Here is a 19,518-nt window from a genome sequence, read left to right as displayed (position 1 = left end):
TACATAGAAAACCCTAAAGACTCCATCAAAAAACTACTAGACTTAATAAGTGAATTCGGCAATGTAGCAGGATACAAAATTAACACCCAGAAATCTATGGCTTTAAAAAAAATATTTTTATTGATTTCAGAGAGGAAGGGAGAGGGAGAGCGAGATAGAAACATCAATGATGAGAGAGAGAGTCATTTATTGGCTGCCTCCTGCATGCCCCCTACTGGGGATTGAGCCTGCAACCAGGGCATATGCCCTTGACCGGAATTGAACCTGGGACCCTTCAGTCCACAGTCCGATGCTCTGTCCACTGTACCAAACTGGCTAGGGCAGTGATGGCGAACCTTTTGAGCTCGGTGTGTCAGCATTTTGAAAAACCCTAACTTAACTCTGGTGCCGTGTCACATATAGAAATTTTTTGATATTTGCAACCATAGTAATGAAAGGGCGAGGACTACGCCCTCCATCTTGCCCCAGGGTAAGGGCTATGCCCTCCATCTTGCCTTGGCCATATGCTCAGCAAGGCTTCTTCCCGGAAGCCAAGCCTCTGCTAGCCACACCCAGGGAAGTCGCCATAGATATGATCACATCCTGTGTAACAAGACACCGACTTGCGCCTGGCCAATCAGCAGGGCCCACAGTCCTTTCTCCTCCCCTTACCCCAACCCCCTATAAAACCTCTCTCCACACAGAGTTCTCTCTCTCTCTCTCTCTCTCTCTCTCGGCCGCTTGCCGTTGTGTCGGTGAGTGTGGTGGACGGGGAGGTCAAGCTAGCTTGAAATGAGGGACTCTGCTTTTGCATCGGACTCACTGGCTCCCTGGTGGGCCCTTGGGAATCTTGAAATCTGGGCACAACAAGTAAAACAAAGACTTATATTTTTGATATTTATTTTATATATTTAAATGCCATTTAACAGGAAAATCAACCAAAAAAATGAGTTCGCGTGTCACCTCTGACATGCGTGTCATAAGTTCGCCACCACTGAGCTAGGGCGATCTATGCCTTTTTTATACACCAATAATGATTTCAAGTTTCTTAAATTTATTAAGAACTGTTTTTGCATGGCTGGTGTGGCACAGTGGTTGAGCATCGTCCCATGAACAAGGAGGTCATGGTTTGATTCCCCGTCAGGCACATGCCTGGATTGTGGGCTCGATTCCCAGTTTCTCCCATCATTGATGTTTCTATCTCTCTCTTTCTCTCCCTTCCTCTCTGAATCAATTAAAAAATATTTTTTTAAAAAAGAATTGTCTTGTGGCCAAATGTATGATATATTCTGGAGAATGTTCCACATGTGCTTGAGGAGAATATGAATAATTTATCCATTGTTAAAGTGAGGTATTGAAGTCCCCTGCAATTACTGTTATGTTGTTTTATTTGTTATGAAATCTGTTATTATTTGCTTTACATATTTAGGTGCTTCTATGTTGGGTGGATATATATTTACAAAGTATAACTCATTAGATTGAGTTATCTTTATCTTTATATAATAACTTTCTTTTATTAGTCTTACATTTGAACTTTATTTTGTCTGATGTAACTGTAGCTACCCACTTGCTTGCTTGCCCTTCCTCCCTCCCTCTCTTCCTTCCTTCCCTCCCTTCCTCCCTCCCTCCTTCCCTCCCTCCTTCCCTCCTTCTTTCCCTCCTTCCTTCCCTCCTTCCTTCTTTCCCTTTTGTTCTTTCTTTCTCCTTACCTGAGGATATGTTTTTCATTGATTTTAGAGAGAGGAAGGAAGAGATAGAGAAACATCCATGTGAGAGAAAAACATTGATTGGTTGTCTCCTGTACATGCTCTGATCAGGGACCTGGGATCAAATCTGCAACCTAGGCATGTGCCCTGACCAGGAATTGAACCGACCACCTTTAGGTGTATGGGAATGATGCTCCAACTAACTGAGCTACATCATCCAGGGCCCCCTGCTTTCTTTTGATATTCATTTGCATGGAATGTCTTTTTATATTTTTTTATTTTCAATCTGTGTGTGTCCTTAAAGCTAAAGTATATCTCTTGTAGACAGAATATAGTTGAGCATTTTTTTTAATATTTTACAGAAATGATGACTTTTATTTCCATCAAGAATGATTACCACACCATTATTTAAACATATCTGAAAAATCCTGAAAAAATTTAAACTGAAGGGGGCATTGCTTTTTTAAAAAATTTTAATCTACTCAACCAGTCTTTGTTTTGATTGGAGAATTTAATCCACCTACATCTGATATAATTATTGATACCTATGGACTTACTATGGCCATTCTGATATTTGTTTTCTGGCTGTTTTGTAATTTCCTTTTTCTTCTTTGTGCCTTCCTTTGTGATTTGATGATTTTTCTGTGTTGGTATGCTTAGATTACTTTGTCTTCAGTTTTTGTGTATCGATTATAGGTTTCTGCTTGTGGTTACTTTGAGGCGTATATAAACATTTTATATTTGTAAGTCTATTTTAGGTTAATAACAAGTTATTCTCAAATGCATGCTACAGTTCTATATTTTTATTCTGTCCCTGAACATTTTATGATTTTGATGTCGTAATTTATATCTATTTTTACCACTTTTGTCTTTTAGCTTTCAGATTAGATTGATGTGATTTACCCAGTCCATTACAAATTAGATTAATCTGAATGTAATTATGTATTTATTTTTACCAGTGAGATTTATATTTTAATGTGTTACTAATTAGCATTTTTTTGTTGACACTTGAAGAAGTCTTAACATTTCTTGTAAGGCTGATCTAGTGTTGATGAAATTTTGTAGTTTTTATTGGCCTGGAAAACACTATCTCTAATTTTGAAGGACAACTTTGACAGAAGAATGTATTCTTGATTGGCAGTTTTGTTTCTTTCAGCACTTTGAATATATCATGTCAGTATCTTTTGTCCTGCAAAAAATTTTTAGATTTTATTAAAACTGTTGATAATCTTATTTCCTCTTTATAATAACACCAGGGGCCCAGTACACGAATATATTCCCCTTGAAAGGAACTGTGGGCTGTGAGACTGTGGTGGGCACAGGGATGGGTCTTGGCCCATTCTCTGTGCTCCCAGCCGGCCCCTCCTGCTGGGGCTCCCCCCACCCCCGTACCCTGTCTGCTGGCAGTCCCACTCCCACCACTGCCGCTCCCACACACTGACAGTGCCGGCCCTGCTCGCATCCACTGATAGCGTGGAGCGATTGGGGCCGGTGTCAGCAGCGGGTATGAGTGGGGCCGGCACTGTCAGTGGGTGAGAGTGGCGGCTGCTGCCCCAATTGCCCCTCAGGAGCAGGGGGAGGTGGAGAAGCCCTCAGGGTGATTGGAGCTGGCAGCTGCCACTTGCACCTGCTGACGGCACCAAGCAATTGGGACTGGCACCAGGCGCTGGCTGTGGGTGTGAGCGGTGACTCCGGGGCTGGCTGTGGGTGTGAGTGGGGCTGGTGCTGGCAGAAGGTGCGGGCACCTGGCGGGACCATGGCGCACAGGAGCAAAGAATTTTCAGTAATCACCAGAGGCTTGCCCTGATGACTGCGACTGGTGCCCTGCCTTGGTCTGGTGCCCCCACTCACCTGCTCTACCATCCCGCCGTGGCTGATGCCCGTCATGTTCTGTGCTCTGCCACCTGCTGCCGAAGCATGCATGGTCTGCGCCTCCCTCCCCCTCCCCCCCCATCCCCCTTCCCCCCGGTGGTCAGCACGCGTCATAGCAACCAGTTGTTTTGTTGTTCTGGTTGTTTGGTTGTTCTGCCGTTTAGTCTACTTACGTATTAGGGTTTTATACGTATAGATGTATTTTCTTGCTGCTTTTAAGATTTACTCCTTGTCTATAACTTTTGAAAATTTAATTATAATACGTCTTGGTTTAGATTCCTTTTATTTGAAACTCTGTAGGATTCCTGGGTATCTGTTTTTTCCCCCAGGTTAGAGACGTTTTCAGGCATTATTTTTTTTTGGAATAAGCTTTCTGCCTCTTTATCTTTCTCTTCTCTTTCTGGAATCACTATGTGTATATTGGTGAACTTGATGGTACCCCATAATTCCCTTAATCTATAATCACTCTTTTTTCTTTTTCTCTGATTGGATGAATTCTGCTGTCCTTTATTCTGCTTGATTTAGTCTGCTGTTGTATTCTTCCTCTGTTGATTTTTTTCATTTCACTTACTGTGTTTTATGTATGGTACTTTTTGTGGGAAGCCACCATTGTCTTCTCTATCAGAGAAGTGTAAGCAAGAATCCCTGAATGCTGGTGAACCTTGAGCCCCTGGCAAGGGCCAGAGCTATGCACTGATTGTTTAGTCCAGACAGTGGGGGCTCAAGCTATTTCCTGACCAAATAGTCTCAGAGTAAATCTTTCTAATATTTACTGACCTTTAAGATAGTCTGTCTGTTACCGCAATTACCTGCCTAAGAGCTAGATGTGTATCCAAAATTGAATAAAAGGTTGGTAAGGCCTGAGCACCAGTGGAAGTCCTTTCTCTTGCATTGGGCTTTCCCGCCTGGCCCCCAGTATTTCCAAATTATTATTTCTTGTCTTGTCTCTTCCATTTGTGTGCGGCCCCTTCTCCAGATCCCGAACCCTGAACCACGCAGGATGTGGCACACACACTTTTAAAAAAATTTTTTTTTATTGATTTCAGAGAGGAAGGGAGAGGGAGAGAGATAGAAACATCAGTGTAAAATGTGTTAACGTAAAAACATTCAAACCTGTAAAGAATTTTTGTGAGTTTATTTGAGCCAAACTGTTGGCAATTGCCAGGAAGCAGAATCTCAATGTATTGAAATAATGCTCTGGAGAATGGCAGTTTTTCACCTTGTTTTATACATTACATTCAAAAGAGGAGACGTAAGTGGGTTACATGAAATTCATTGGTGATAGATTAGGGAGGTGGGAGAAAGCAAAGTGGGGAAACCTCTGGGACTGGATAAAAAATAAAACGATAGACACATACTTCTTTTACTCAGGTGGATATAGGATAGTTAACAGTCAACAATTGACATGATAACAATGAAGGAGTTTATGGTCTCTGTCCTGGTGCCCAGGTGCATTTGGTTGTGTCTCAGGAGTTGGGGGGGGGGGGGCGGGGGGCTGGTGGTGGTGCAGGGAGAGTTTCACTGACATTCCACAGGTATGTTATCTTAGATGCAAAAAGACAATAGGCTCAGTTAAGGTAAAGTTTGACCTTGTCAGGGAAGATACCTACCTAGGACATGACTGTCCACCATAACTGCTTTTAGTTAAATTTTAAATTTCAGACCATCCTTGTGGTTACTTTAGGTCTTTGATTTTGTAATACTGTGATGTAGGCCTTCCCTGAGCTTCTGAGGTTAGCAAGTGGCCTCTTTCGTCCACAGATGTGAACTTCTGCAAAAAATGCCAACGCAAAGAAATGCAGTGTGTTTTCTCATGTACATTTTTAGCGTTAAAAAATTAAGAACTCCAAAACCGAAGAAAGCTGAGAATGCTTTTTGCATTTATATGACAATTCTGATCTATTAGTTGCAGAGCAAAAACAATATAATATTAATTAATTATATAGCTAAAAATAGCTTTTAACTATAAAAAAGTCATTCTATCAAGTTCCTCAGTTTATTAAAGCCACTTTTGGTTATTATGATTTAAAAAATATATTTGGACAGTTCTAAGAAAAGCTTCAGAACAGCTGTAATTACAGCTGCAGATTTAGTCAAAATAGTGGTTTTTAAAGTTGCCTCACTCCTCTTTCGGATCTCTTTCCCTCACCCCAAATAACCCAAATTTAGTTGTAAAAGTTTTGATAAGCTCAGGATGCCTGAAACTGGATTGCCATGTGTTTTAACTTTATGCAGATTTGATGATTATAGTATGTGACTCTTCGTTAAAGTTCCCAGAACCTTTTAGTTCTCCTCCAATACAGTTAAATGATTTTTATCAGCTTGTTTCTGTCTTAAATTTTATAGATAGAGGTATATTCCAAACACAATTTAGCGATTTTTATCAAGGCTGAGGCATCTGCTAAAACTAATTTTAGGGATAATAGTTTTTCAATCTAAATTTGAGCTAATGTTGACATTACAAGTTCACTGGAATTATTTGCAAAACCTTTTATCTCTTTTAAAAAAACCATTTCTTCACATTTTACTCCAATAGGAAATTGCCTATTAGAAAATGCTATTAACTTTTGTCTAAAAACAAATTTGGTAAGTCTCTTAATTTTTGGAGCAAGTTCTTTTATAATAAATCAGAAGTTTGTGCATTCATGTTAGTACTCTCCTCACTCCCCTTTCCTGTAGCTTTATGATCCAGGGATGTGGATGTTATTCTAAGGTCTGGTTTTCAGTTCATTAATCAAGGGTTGGATTTAAGGGTTATGGAGAATTGTGGCTAAGAGCAAGTTTTGTGGCTAATCTCCCTGTCCCAGTTAATTACCATTTCTTTTGCAGATGCTAGTTATGTTGAATATTGATTAGGGGCTATAATAACATAACTTGGATTCTAAACAGAATTTTACAGTGTTAACTTCTTAGAATTTTTTAAATATGTTTTTATTGATTTCAGAGAGAGGAAGGGAGAGGGAGAGAGAGATAGAAACAATGATGAGAGAGAATCATTGATTGGCTGTCTCCTGCACTGCCCCTGCTGGGGATTGAGCCAACAACCTAGGCATGTGCCCTGACCAAAATCAAACTGTGACCACCTGGTTCATGGGTTGACATTTAACAACTGAGCAAGACTGTCTGGGGATGAATCATCTTTTTAATTTATTCTTTCTTATGATGAAGAAATGATTCTAGTGATTTTTAAATAGTTATTTTTCTTTGATATAATAAAGTTTTCTATTTTATTGGTGATGGAGGTGGTAAATATTTTCCATTTAAATTTTTACACATGATATATACACTGAGTGGCCAGAATATTATGACCACCTGACGTTTGTAGGAAAAATAGCTATAATTTCGCGCTGAAGTTACTAGAGGGCCAGACCACCATTATAAATAGGGAAGCAGGTTGTTTACCATGACAGTAGAAGTGATTTTTTTTTCTTAAAACAACGCGATTTAACAGCCTTTGAACGTGGGAGATATATACACACACACACACACACACACACACACACACACATACATACATACAAACACACACAGTATATACAGTATCGTGTTGTTTACTCATATATTCAGAAAAAAATCACTTCTACTGTCGTAGTAAACAACCTGCTTCCCTATTTATAATGGTCTGGCCCTCTAGCAATGTCAGTGGGAAATTATAGCTAATTTGCCTACAAATGTCAGGTGGTCATAATAATCTGGCCACTCAGTGTATAATGAATGATTTTTCTATGTTATGACGGTAGTAGGGGTGGTGGTATTTATGCATTCAACCAGTATTTAGTAAATATCACTTGAGGTATATTTTTATTTTTATAAATATTTTTTATTTTATTATTCAAATAATGTCTTTTTTATTATGGTTGGAAAGGAGGGGAGGTTGAGGACAAACCATTAGGAAGCTAGTTGAGAGGCAAAAAGAGTGGTTTTCAGGTACTAACTATAAGAAAAAGATAAGTACAAATAATTTACATATTACATAACTAATATGGATAATTAAAACCTGATGGAAATTTATAAGAAATTTTGTTGTGAGTCATTTTGTTAGTCATAATAGTTAATGAAAGAGTAATGTCAGAAATGCTCAGCTTCTGTGTTTTTTTGACAATTGCTTTACCTCCTAAGAACACTTTTCTTTTGGGTTTTGTCTATGTTTGCTTCCTGGAAAGTTTGACTCTACTTTTTAGGAAATCAAGTTATATCTCTGTAGTCCTTCTTCATATGGACCTCACCTTAAAGTATTCACATAAAACTTCATCCAAAGTGACCAATGAGTTGCTTCAAGTCATGATTTTAAACTAGATGTTCAGGAGACTTATATTTTAGTGAGTCTTTTATTTTTATTTTTTTAATTAAATCTTTATTGTTCAGATTATTACATTTGTTCCTCTTTTTTCCCCCCATAATTCCCCTCCTCCCAGTTCCCGCCCCACCCTCTGCCCTCACTCCCCACCCACTGTCCTCATCCATAGGTGCACGATTTTTGTCCAGTCTCTTCCCGCATCTCCCACACCCCTTTCCCCACCAAGAATAGTCAGTCCATTCCCTTTCTATGTCCCTGATTCTATTATGATCACCAGATTATTTGTTCACTTGATTCTTAGATTCACTTGTTGATAGATGCATGTTTGTTGTTCATAATTTGTATCTTTACCTTTTTCTTCTTCCTCTTCTTAAAGGATACCTTTCAGCATTTCATATAATACTGGTTTGGTGGTGATGAACTCCTTTAGCTTTTCCTTATCTGTGAAGCTCTTTATCTGACCTTCAGTTCTGAATGATAGCTTTGCTGGATAAAGTAATCTTGGTTGTAGGTTCTTGGTATTCATCACTTTGAATATTTCTTGCCATTCCCTTCTGGCCTGCAAAGTTTCTGTTGAGAAATCAGCTGACAGTCGTATGGGTATTCCCTTGTAGGTAACTGAGTTTCTTTCTCTTGCTGCTTTTAGGATTTTCTCTTTGTCTTTTGCTCTTGGCATTTTAATTATGATGTGTCTTGGTGTGGTCCTCTTTGGATTCCTTTTGTTTGGGGTTCTCTGCGCTTCCTGGACCTGTAAGTCTATTTCTCTCACCAGGTGGGGGAAGTTTTCTGTCATTATTTCTTCAAATAGGTTTTCAATATCTTGCTCTCTCTCATTTTCTGGCACCCCTATAATTCTGATGTTGGTACGCTTGAAGCTGTCCCAGAGGCTCTTTACACTATCTTCGTATTTTCGGATTCTTTTTTCATTTTGCTTTTCCAGTTGGGTGTTTTTTGCTTCTTCGCGTTTTGAATCTTTCACTTGATTCTTGCGCTCCTCTGGTCTGCTGTTGGGAGTCTGTATAGTATTCTTTATTTCAGTCAGTGTATGCTTAATTTCTAGTTGGTTCTTTATCATAACATCGAGGGTCTCATTAGATTTCTTGTAGATCTCATTAAGTTTTTCGGCAGCTTCTAGACAGTTCTTGAGAGACCTTAAAAGTGTGGTTCTGAACTCTATATTTTTCCATTGACAATTTTGTCCTGTTTCTTTGTCTCCACATTTTTTTTTATGCTTTCTTGGTGCACCCCCTAGTGGTCTTTGTGTGCAGTCTTGTTGTAGTTAAGCCTTGATTGTTGTAGTTAATACTGGGGGGATTTGACCTCCAGGCCAACTGGCTGTGAGAGTCAGCTGTGTCTGCAGTGGGAAAACTTCTGTCCTCTGGGGAGGTGCTAATCTAGCCTTTGCCTGAGGCTATCTGGCAAATGGCTCTGCACAGGGCTTGGGCGGGGCGGGTCCCTGGGGATCTACAGGGCGGGCCGGAGCGAGCAGTTATGGCTGCTCTCAGTTCCATCCCTAGGGGCTCTGCCTCACAGAGTCCCAGCAACCGCTGCAAACCTCGGAGAGAAAGCTGCCTTCGAGTTCCGACCGAAGCCAGACAGTCCCGCTTCTCCCGTTTGAGTCTGGGTCCCTAGAGACTCGCCTGGATCTGGAGCTCAGAGTCTGAAACTCCCTCCCAATTGAAAACAACAACCGCGCCCTCCGCCGCCAGCCCGCTCCACGCTCGCACTCCGCACCTGAGTATTTCACTTCAGCACTGCGCCTCCTCTGAGTCTGGGTATGATATTCTCTTTCCTCCTAGTTGTAGAATTTCCACTCAGCCAGCCTTCCTGTGGTTCTGGATGATGTCCGTTCCGTCTTTTAGGTGTACCCTTGAATTGGTTGTTCGAGGCAGCAAACTCCGGCGTTAACCTATGCCGCCATCTTGGTTCTCTCCTAAAATCGAGTCTTTTTTTTTTTAAAGTGTATTTTTATTGATTTCAGAGAGGAAGGGAAAGAGAGAGATATAAAAGTCAATGATGAGAGAGAATCATTGAGTGGTTGCCACCTGCACGTCCCACACTGGGGATTGAGCCTGCAACCTGGGCATGTGCCATGACCTCCTGGTTCATAGGTCAACGCTCAACCACTTGAGCCATACTAGCTGGGCTTTAGTGAATCTTTGCATTGGTACTTTTAGCCCCCAAATCTTTTTGTCTCCAGCATTCACTTTAATAACTCTTATGGGTTAAGACACTCTATTTTTAATATCTGTAGTTCTTTTCATTCTCAGAAACTAGGTCACCAGGGTTTTGTCATTGTTAATGAAAGGGTATTATACACTTTTTTAAGGAGCATGCTTGGACTAAATGAAGCTAAAACATCTTAGAAATTGTTGCTCTGCTTTAAATGCTCATAGGATGTACTTTTGCATATTTTAAACTCATTCCATTTGCCAATACAATAATATTGTTTATCTCTGGGTACTTTGGCTATTCTATTGTGTTATTTAGAATTCACATATATTATTAAAACTTTCTAGTACGTCTTTTACTGACAGCCTCTGTCTGACTTCTCCTTTAAAAGGTGTCTTCAGCCGAAACCGGTTTGGCTCAGTGGATAGAGCGTTGGCCTGCGGACTGAAAGGTCCCAGGTTCGATTCCGGTCAAGGGCATGTACCTGGGTTGTGGGCACATCCCCTGTGGGAGATGTGCAGGAGGCAGCTGATCGATGTTTCTCTCTCGTCGATGTTTCTAACTCTCTCTCTCCCTTCCTCTCTGTAAAAAATCAATAAAATATATTTTAAAAAAATAGAATAAAAGGTGTCTTCAAGGTCTGGCTGGTGTGACTCAGTTGATTGGATTTGTTCAGTATCCCAAAAGGTGGCAGGTGCAATCCCAGATTGGGGCGCATGTGGGAGGCAACCGATCTATGTTTCTCTCTCACATCAATGTTTCTCCCTCTCGATTTCTCTCTCTAAAGTCATTTTAAAAACAAAGTCGTTTCAGTGATTTTCAGAAGTAACATTTGGGTCTTACTGGGACTGGAGTTTTTGTTTCAATAATGACAGAAGCAGATTGGACTTTTTTCAAAGTTAGGAACAGTGGGATACAGAAGAGGAGAAGAAACAGACTAAATTTATATCATGCCTGTTTTATTGTGAAAAATAATCATAGCCTTATGTACTTTAATTTTCTGTGGGGGTGGAAGTTGTAGTATGAGCAGTTACGGTAGGGGTGAATTAAGGAGGCATTGAGGAGACTATCTCCTAACATGACATTTCAATTATTTCCAAATGTAGATAGCAGAGTGGTTATTACTAAAATTTTTTTTTTTCCATAGGGGAGTCTCATGTAACATTATTGGTATGTTCCATACATATCCCAAAATATTGACATTGTTCATGTTATAAGTAACCTTCTGGGTTACTATCTTCTTGATAATGTTCCTCTCTGTTTTAAGCGTGGGCCGCAGATCCATAACAGTGTTGATGTAATTACATCACTTTTAGAACTCTGTTGGTTTTGTGTTTTTTTTTTAACCAGAAGAAAACACACTGATTTTTTTTTCTTTACTCTTATAGAATTTTTATTACCAGTAATTATGCCTCCTTCCTGAATGATTTCAGAATGTTTTGGGATAGTATTGATAGTATTATTTTGTGATTAAGAGTATACACTCTTTTTTTAACTTTATTTTTATTGTTGAGTATTACAAATGTCCCCATTTTCTCCTACACCCCTTTGTTCACGTCTACCCAACCAAGAGTATAAGCTCTTAAACAAGACTATGTAGGTTCAGTTCTCAACTTTGCCACTTAATAGTTATGTGATCTAGAGCAAATTATTTTTTTAATATAACTCTTGCCTCAGTTTCCTTATCTGTAAAACAGGGATTATAAAATTATCTACTTTACAGACATCTGTTGAGGTTTAAATATTTTTGTAGAGAACAATGCTTACAAATACTATATACTGAATAAATAATAGTTATTATTAAATATTGGTTTATTTGTTCACTAAAATAGTATTTTTAGTAAACTTTAATAGACTCTAAAAGTATAAAAATTTAATAATTGTAACTTCAGAAAAATTTCTATTTAGCAAGTTATTTTTAGACTGGAGTTTGTACTCCTCTCTCTCTCTCTCTCTCTCTCTCTCTCTCTCTCTCTCTCTCTCTCACACACACACACACACACACACACACACACACAGCCTTTTCAAATTGTAATAGAACAGTGTTTTTAAATTTTAATGTGCATGCAGATTACTTGGGGATTTTATTAATGTGTAGATTCTTACGCAGCGTTTTTGGAATAGGCCTGAGATGCTGCCTTCTAAGAAGCTTTTTAGGAAATCTGGATGTAGCTAGTCCTTACCATACCTTGAGTAGTAAAGTTATGAATGTCCCATTAAGTGGTTATTAGCCCTTCTGTCAGTACATTATAAACACTTAGATATTTTTTGTTTCTGTTTTTAAGTTATGCCTACACTCTATCTGAGACCAGTTAAATCAGATCTCTGGCATTAATATTCTGGGCATCACCATCATCATCATCGTTATTTTTGTAAAAAATATTCTAGGTCATTCTTATGTGTAAACAGCATGAAGAGCTCTGCTTTGAAGGAGAGTCAGTAAGCTAAGAAACTCCATTTTATATCTTTATTTACTTTACCTTCAATCATTTTAAACACTTGTAGAAATGATGAAGCCTAGCTGGTCAGATCTTTTAAACTGGTTGGCCGTTATTTTGTTGCCTCGAAGTTTTCTTTTCACTAGACTGGACTAAAAAGTATGAGTCCTTGAACCTTTCTTCATAGATCCTATTTCCTATTGCTTTCATCATATTTGAGATCCTTGGATTTTCCCTAATTTCTCAGTACTGTCCTGAAAGTAATTCAAACTCAGTATAAAACTGCTTTAACAAAATTGAACAATGGCAGAGGCAGAAGAATAAAGTTCCTTCTACCTTTCAAACTCTGATTTGTATTGCTTAGGGGGAAAATTTGTTTCAGACTTTCTATTGGCCCTTTCTTTATTTTGGGGGCTAAAATATGTTTTTTACCATGGTATTTGTTTGAATATATTACTTCTTAGGTTGTGTTCCCTATTCCTTCTTTCCCAACTGTACTTCTTGCATCTATTTCCCATCTTGCATCTATTTTGGGGGAGCGGCAGTAAATATTTTTTTCATGGCCTGTCATGTTTTGGAAAAATAGTGTTCCAGAGTGATCAAGTTCATGCTGAATTTTATTCCATCTAGCCATGATGTATCAGTAAGACTCTGGATAGGGAAACAATCCACACTAGATATACTAACAAAATTTAGGATAGACAATGGGTTTTATAGGTATTGGAGGGTTGAAAAAGCAAAAGAGGAACACTGGAGTAACACAGACAACAATTATAGAAAGCATCAGCCACCTGTAGGGCTGGGGGATCAAAGAAGAGCTTGGAGTAGATTTGGAGCTCAAAGCCTCTGGAGGAGGTTACTGCCTGGATGTTGCTGTTACTTCCGTGAGTGTCAGAAAACACTGGTGGCTGTCGCTGGGATTGAGGGCCTATCCTATAGCTATACTGACTGGGAAAAGCAAGTTTCTCCTTCTAGTGCCCTTATTGGTAGCATGAGAAAGCTAGTTGGCAAAAGAGAAAAATGGTTTCTAGACTTCTATTTTTAGCATTACTGAGCTGAGTATTATGGGTGAATTTGGAGCTGAGAGACAGTAGTCGAATAACCAGCACATACAGCCTTCTCCTCTCTGCTTACAAGATGGCATAGGCTTTTTTTTTTTTTTTTTTTTGGTCTCTTTCTCAGCCACTGGGATTCCACATGCTCTTAGTGTCTAGCATTTGGAATGAGAGGAATTATTATTATTTTAAAATTAACTTGTTTAGTTAATGTGATCTGGGAGCATGAGACAGAACCACTTGCTCTAAGGTAACTGTCAGCATTTCTTAGGACCTGACATTTAATCATTAGATACTCATTTCTTTGGGTCTCGAGGAGTTTCTGTTTTTCAAGATACCTTATTTTAAAAAAACAAAGAAAAAATTGTGGCAGGAATAATGATGCTATAATCCAGAGGTTAAAGATTGGTTGCTTATTGGCCAAAAATGGGCCTGCAGTGGGAACCATTTTTTTTTAAAAATATATTTTATTGATTTTTTACAGAGAGGAAGGGAGAGAGATAGAGAGTTAGAAACATCGATGAGAGAGAAACATCGATCAGCTGCCTCCTGCACATCTCCTACTGGGGATGTGCCCGCAACCCAGGTACATGCCCTTGACTGGAATCGAACCCGGGACCTTTCGGTCCGCAGGCCGACGCTCTATCCACTGAGTCAGACTGGTTTCGGCAAGGGAACCATTTTTTGAACAGAATATTATACCTTCTCTCTCATTCTAATATTTTTCTTCCTGAAGAGCTTCTCAAATTTTAATTTATATATGAGTTATTTGGGGATCTTGTTAAAATGTAGATTCTGATTAAATATGTCTTAGGATAAGGCCAGAGGTTCTGCATTTTTAACAAGCTCTCAGGGAAGTCTGAAGCTATTGGTCTCTAGACCAGACTTTTCTTCTCCCTTTCCTGCTTTGAGAACCACTGGTCTGGCTTGGAATCACTGTTGGACCTGGGTTTGGGTGGTTGATTGGTGAGTGATCATAAAGTAAGTTTCTTGCAAGTCTGCCTAACTTTCTAGAAATATTTTGAGCAATCTCAGTAGAGGTATTAATAATTGTTTCTTTCCAGGTGGGAACAGTCCAGCATATGCCTCTGAATAAGCTGACTTTTCTTATGTAATTATGATGCTGTCCTAGATACAGCGTGGCAGTAATTGTGTATATGTTTTAGGGAAACTGACTAATAGGAGATAGGATAGAAGGACAATGAGCAAATCCATGCATCAGATATCTTGCCTTGATTAAAAGGGCTATCTGTGGATTTCAGAAATTGCATTTGGTTTGAATTTCATTCTATAGTTGACCCTTGAACAATGTAGGTGTCTGGAGTACCTAACCCCCATGCAGTCAGAAATCTGCTTATAACCTTTTACTCCCCAAAACTTTAGCTACTATTGACTGGAAGCCTTATTGACAGCATAACCAGTTAATTAACATATATTTTATATGTTATATGTATTATATATTTTATTCTTACAATAAAGTAATCTTGAGAAAAGAAAATGTTATTAAAATCGTAAGGAAGAGAATATACATTTATAGTATTTATTAAATAAATTCTGCATATAAATAGACCCATGAAATTTAAACCCATGAAGTTTAAACCGTAATTGTTATTTCCCTTCTTTGACACTTTCATATACTTAAACTTGTTTTCAAAATGTAGCGTCTTGTCTTGAGACAAATATATTGTAGTCTATCTTAGTGGGACTTTGAATGTAGCTCAAATTTATGAAGTTGTTAATTTTTCTTTGCATTTGGATTTTACTATACCAAGGCATATCTGATTCCATGAATAAAAAGTTAATCTCTTTTTCAGTTGCCATCCCTAAGAGCCTGTCTCTGCCCCCTCTCTCCACTGCTACTGGGTCTTTCCTTTTGTGTTTACAGATAGATTTTCAAAGGTTCTAGGCACTTTTATTTTTGTCTATTGGTGCTTTATATGACAGTTATTCTTAAAATTTTAATTCAGGCAATGGATAATAATTCAGTCTATAAATAGAGCAATGATTGGCCTCTTTGTCAGCTGAGGTGAAAGAGTTAAAATGAAAGTTAAGGATTCAGGGGACTCCTAAGAAAAGAAGGGTAAAAAAGAAAGCTCAATTTTAGGTTCCTAAACAAAGCATTTTGATTGGCATACAGAGACCCTTGCATGCACATAAATGTCCATATTTGAATATTTATAGAAGGTAATCTGTCAAAATTACTGTTATTTTAATTTGCTAAGCTTGGCTGATTGCTGCAGTTATATGTTAGTTGAATTCTAGATGAGGAACTGTAAATATGATCTGGTGTGGAACATGCTTTTTGTCCTTGAAGCTGTTTGGGATATTCCTGTCCTGTATCCTGTCCCCACCCTTTTTTTTTAAAAAAATGTATAGTGGGGTCTTTTTGTATTACCTGGTTCATATTCCTATTTAGGGAAAAAAATGTAAGTGGGGTAATAATGGTAAATATTAAAGAAAACTTTTAAAATTAAAAATAACTTGTTGAAATAACCTGTTGATATTGAGTGATCAAGAATTGTTTAAATAGAGTTAATTATTTGTCCTGTCTTTGTTTCAAAGGAGTTTTCCCTGGAGAGTTCAAACCTGTCCCCAGGTTTGAACTCTCCAGGGAATGGCCTTATCAGGTTTTATATGAGATCCATAGTACTAGAGGCCCGGTGCACAACATTTGTGCACGGGAGGGGGGGGATGTCCTTCAGCCTGGCCTGCGCCCTCTCGCAGCCCGAGACCCCTCGGGGGACATCCCTTTTGCAATCTGGGATCCCTCGCTCCTTATCTCCCACCTGCTCGCTCCTTATTGCTCGGCTAGTTGCTTCTTAGCAGCCAGCTCCTTACCGCTCGGCTCACTGCTCCTTAGTGCTGCTGTGGAGGCAGGAGAGGCTCCCACCACCGCTGCTGCACTCGCCAGCCATGAGCCCAGCTTCTGGCTGAGCGGCTGCTCCCCCTGTGGGAGTGCACTGTGTTGAGCGTCTGCCCCTGGTGGTCAGTGTGCATCATAGCGACCGGTCGTTCCAGTCGTTCTGCTGTAACGGTTGCTTAGGCTTTTATTAATAGATGTTTCATGTTAACAACAAAGAAAATATATAAGTATAAATAATTAATATTACCCCTTTCTTTTGTCTCATTTTGAACAGTTGGATATTTCAGTGACCCAGATTCAAGCAATAATATCTTTCCTTGGAAATATCATGTGGTTTTGTCAGCATCTTATGTTCTAGGAGAAGAAAGGTAAGCCATTTTTCACAGTTAATATTGAAATAACTTTGTTACTAAATCAAAATGTTCTCTTTTTAAAAGTTAGGAATCCCTTTTCTCTTTAGAAACCACGGTATTGTTTATTAATGCTCTATCACTTTCTCAAAAGATTCCACTGAGACTACATTATTTCAGCTCTGGAAATGGTACAATGACTTTCTAAACATTATGAGTTTTTTTGGAGCAGGACTACATTCTGTGATCTATTTGCTAGGCTCCCTTGTCTCTTTTACATAGCCATTTTCACCTGAATAGTTTGTTTTTGCATATGTAACCACTGACATGATTAAGTCTTTTTTGGTTTTTGGTTTTGATGTTTTTCTTTATCTCTTGTGAACTGACATAATTGGATTCATTTTGTTGGTTATTACTTTAACTAGAAACTATGCCAAGTACTAAGTCCTAGTTTTACTTATTGATTTTGTTTTGGGGTTTTAGGAATATATATTTAGCAGATTAAGAGTGGAACTTTTCTTTTATAGCATTCTTTTCTATCTTTCACAGCATCCATCTTCATTATTTGACAGTTGTTTTTTTGGGCAGATTAATCTTTTTTTTATAAGAGCTTTAATGTAATCTTTCACTTGTTACTATGGACACTGGACACTTTTCCCACTTCTTTTTGTGACCATTCCCAAATCATCTCCCAGGTATCTCACTCTAATTTCTCATTATCTTTGTAGGGAAAATTGTCCAAGTCTGTAGCTATCCTCTGGCTGAAGAGCAAGAATTATTAATTATTATTAATAATTCCTTAGGATGTTACCCTAGCTCCTAATTTTGTAATGGTTTACCATCTGTTCACTGTATAAAGGGCTCAGAAATGTCTATTGTACCTAATGCATTATAGATGTGGAAATAATAAAATAAAATTTGCAAATGTGTAAAGTAAATTAATGCTAATATTAGTTCCTTTGGGTTTGGCCATTTTCACATTTTTGTAATGTTTGAAGGCATATTTTGCAACATACTTTAAATTCCTTAAGGTGAATTAGATGTGTTCATCTTATTTAACCAGCATGCTTTTGGTTAAGTAAGTTAAAACTCAGTTGAATAAAATTTAAGTCAGTAATATAAAAAGCAATGAGTTGGCCCTGGCTGGTGGCTCAATTGTTTGGATTGCCATCCCATGCACCAAAAAGATTGGGGGTTCAATTTCTGGTCATATATCTAGGTTGTGGGTTTGATCCTGTTTGTGGTGTGTTTGGGAGGCACTGATCGATGTTTCTCTCTCTCTCTTCCTCTCTCTCTAAAATCAATAAACATTCTCTGATAGGGTTAAAATAACATTTTTTGAAAGTAATCATCTGTTTTACAGTGTGATATTGCAAAAAAATTTAGCTGTATTTTTGCTATAAGAACAGATAGCACTCTACAGTGGATGAAGATTTCCTAAGGATATTAAATTTGACATAGGTTTATTCCATAATGATAGCAAATGTTGGGAATTTGGAACCCAAATGTCAAATTTCACATACAGATTTTCTCTTTCTACTGATTTTCCTCCAGAGGAAGAATCTCAACATTTAAATTGTTTAAAAGGGATTATAATGCTACTAGAGGACTTGTGCACGAAATTCTTGCACTTGGGGGCAGGGGTTGATCCCTTCAGCCTGGCCTACACCCTCTTGCAGTCCGGGAGCCCTCAGGGGGATGTCCGACTGCTGCAGAGGCAGGAGAGGCTCCCACTACTGCTGCTGCACTCGCCAGCCGTGAGCCCAGATTCTGGCTTAGCGGCGCTCCCCCTGTGGGAGCGCACTTATCACCAGGGGGCAGCTCCTGCGTTGAGCGTCTGCCCCCTGGTGGTCAGTGTGCGTCATAGTGAGTGACTGGTCGTTCTACCTTTCAGTTGATTTGCATATTAGCCTTTTATTATATAGGATTTTAGGACTTAAGAAACAGGCTTTGCCCTAACTGGTTTGGCTCAGTGGATAGAGCATCAGCCTGTGGACCAAAAGGTCCCAAGTTCGATTCCGGTGAAGGGCATGTACCTTGGTTGTGGGCACATCCCCAGTAGGAGGTGTTCAGGAGGCAGCTGATCGATGTTTCTAACTCTCTGTCCTTCTCTTTTCCTCTCTCTGAAAAACCAATAAAATATATTAAAAAAAAGAAAAGAAACAGACTTTATTTTTCTGCATATTAATTGAGCAGTAAGGGTAATCAGTGAATTGCAGTACATACTGATAAATTTTTTTAAAAGTCCTTAATGGAAACTTAATATTTAGGTGTTTATTTAGGAAATATTTTAATTTGTAATAATGATTTCTACAAAATTTGATTATCCATATGTTTTAATTGATTCAGAAAGAAAGAATGAAGTGTATTGATTAATCATTTGCATTTTAGCTTTATAAAAAGGTAAACACTATGATTAATCATATTTTAGGCAATTTGTATGCCATTGAGACAAATTGAGATTTGCATTTTTCCCCTCTCAATCTCATAAGAGTGTTATCCCTTTGTCAGTAAATGTGAAGGTAAAGATTGAAAATGGAGAATTTTTGTGTGTGTGTGGTTTTCAGTTCAGCATGTAAAGAGCTTTTAGAAGTTATCACTTTGTTCTAACAACAAATAGGAAACTGAACAAACTGAAAACTCAACAAATCTTCGTAGGTGTGTCAGATGTTAGCGTAAGAAAACATTCAAACCTGTAAAGAATTTTTGTGAGTTATTTGAGCCAAACTGTAGACAATTTCCAGGAAGCAGAATCTCAACATATTGGGATAATGCTCTGGAGAATG

At 38.6% G+C, this 19,518-nt stretch overlaps 1 protein-coding gene across 9 annotated transcripts in view; it reads left to right on the top strand.

The window, feature by feature from the left end:
* FUT8 (fucosyltransferase 8) overlaps window positions 1–19,518 on the top strand; it is a 238,012-nt gene that overhangs the window by 54,252 nt on the left and 164,242 nt on the right. For 8 of the 9 annotated variants that reach the window (XM_059693336.1, XM_059693370.1, XM_059693389.1 and 5 more), the window contains one exon: window positions 16,657–16,750. The exons of the other annotated variant lie outside the window; for it this stretch is intronic. The gene's annotated coding sequence lies outside the window, so the exon portion shown is untranslated. The remainder of the gene's footprint in view (window positions 1–16,656; window positions 16,751–19,518) is intronic. 9 annotated transcript variants of the gene reach the window in all.

This window comes from Myotis daubentonii, chromosome 1 (genome assembly GCF_963259705.1).
Source record: "Myotis daubentonii chromosome 1, mMyoDau2.1, whole genome shotgun sequence".
NCBI lineage: Eukaryota > Metazoa > Chordata > Mammalia > Chiroptera > Vespertilionidae > Myotis > Myotis daubentonii.
Note: the sequence above shows the minus strand (reverse complement) of the source record. Positions and strands in the feature narration are given on the sequence as shown.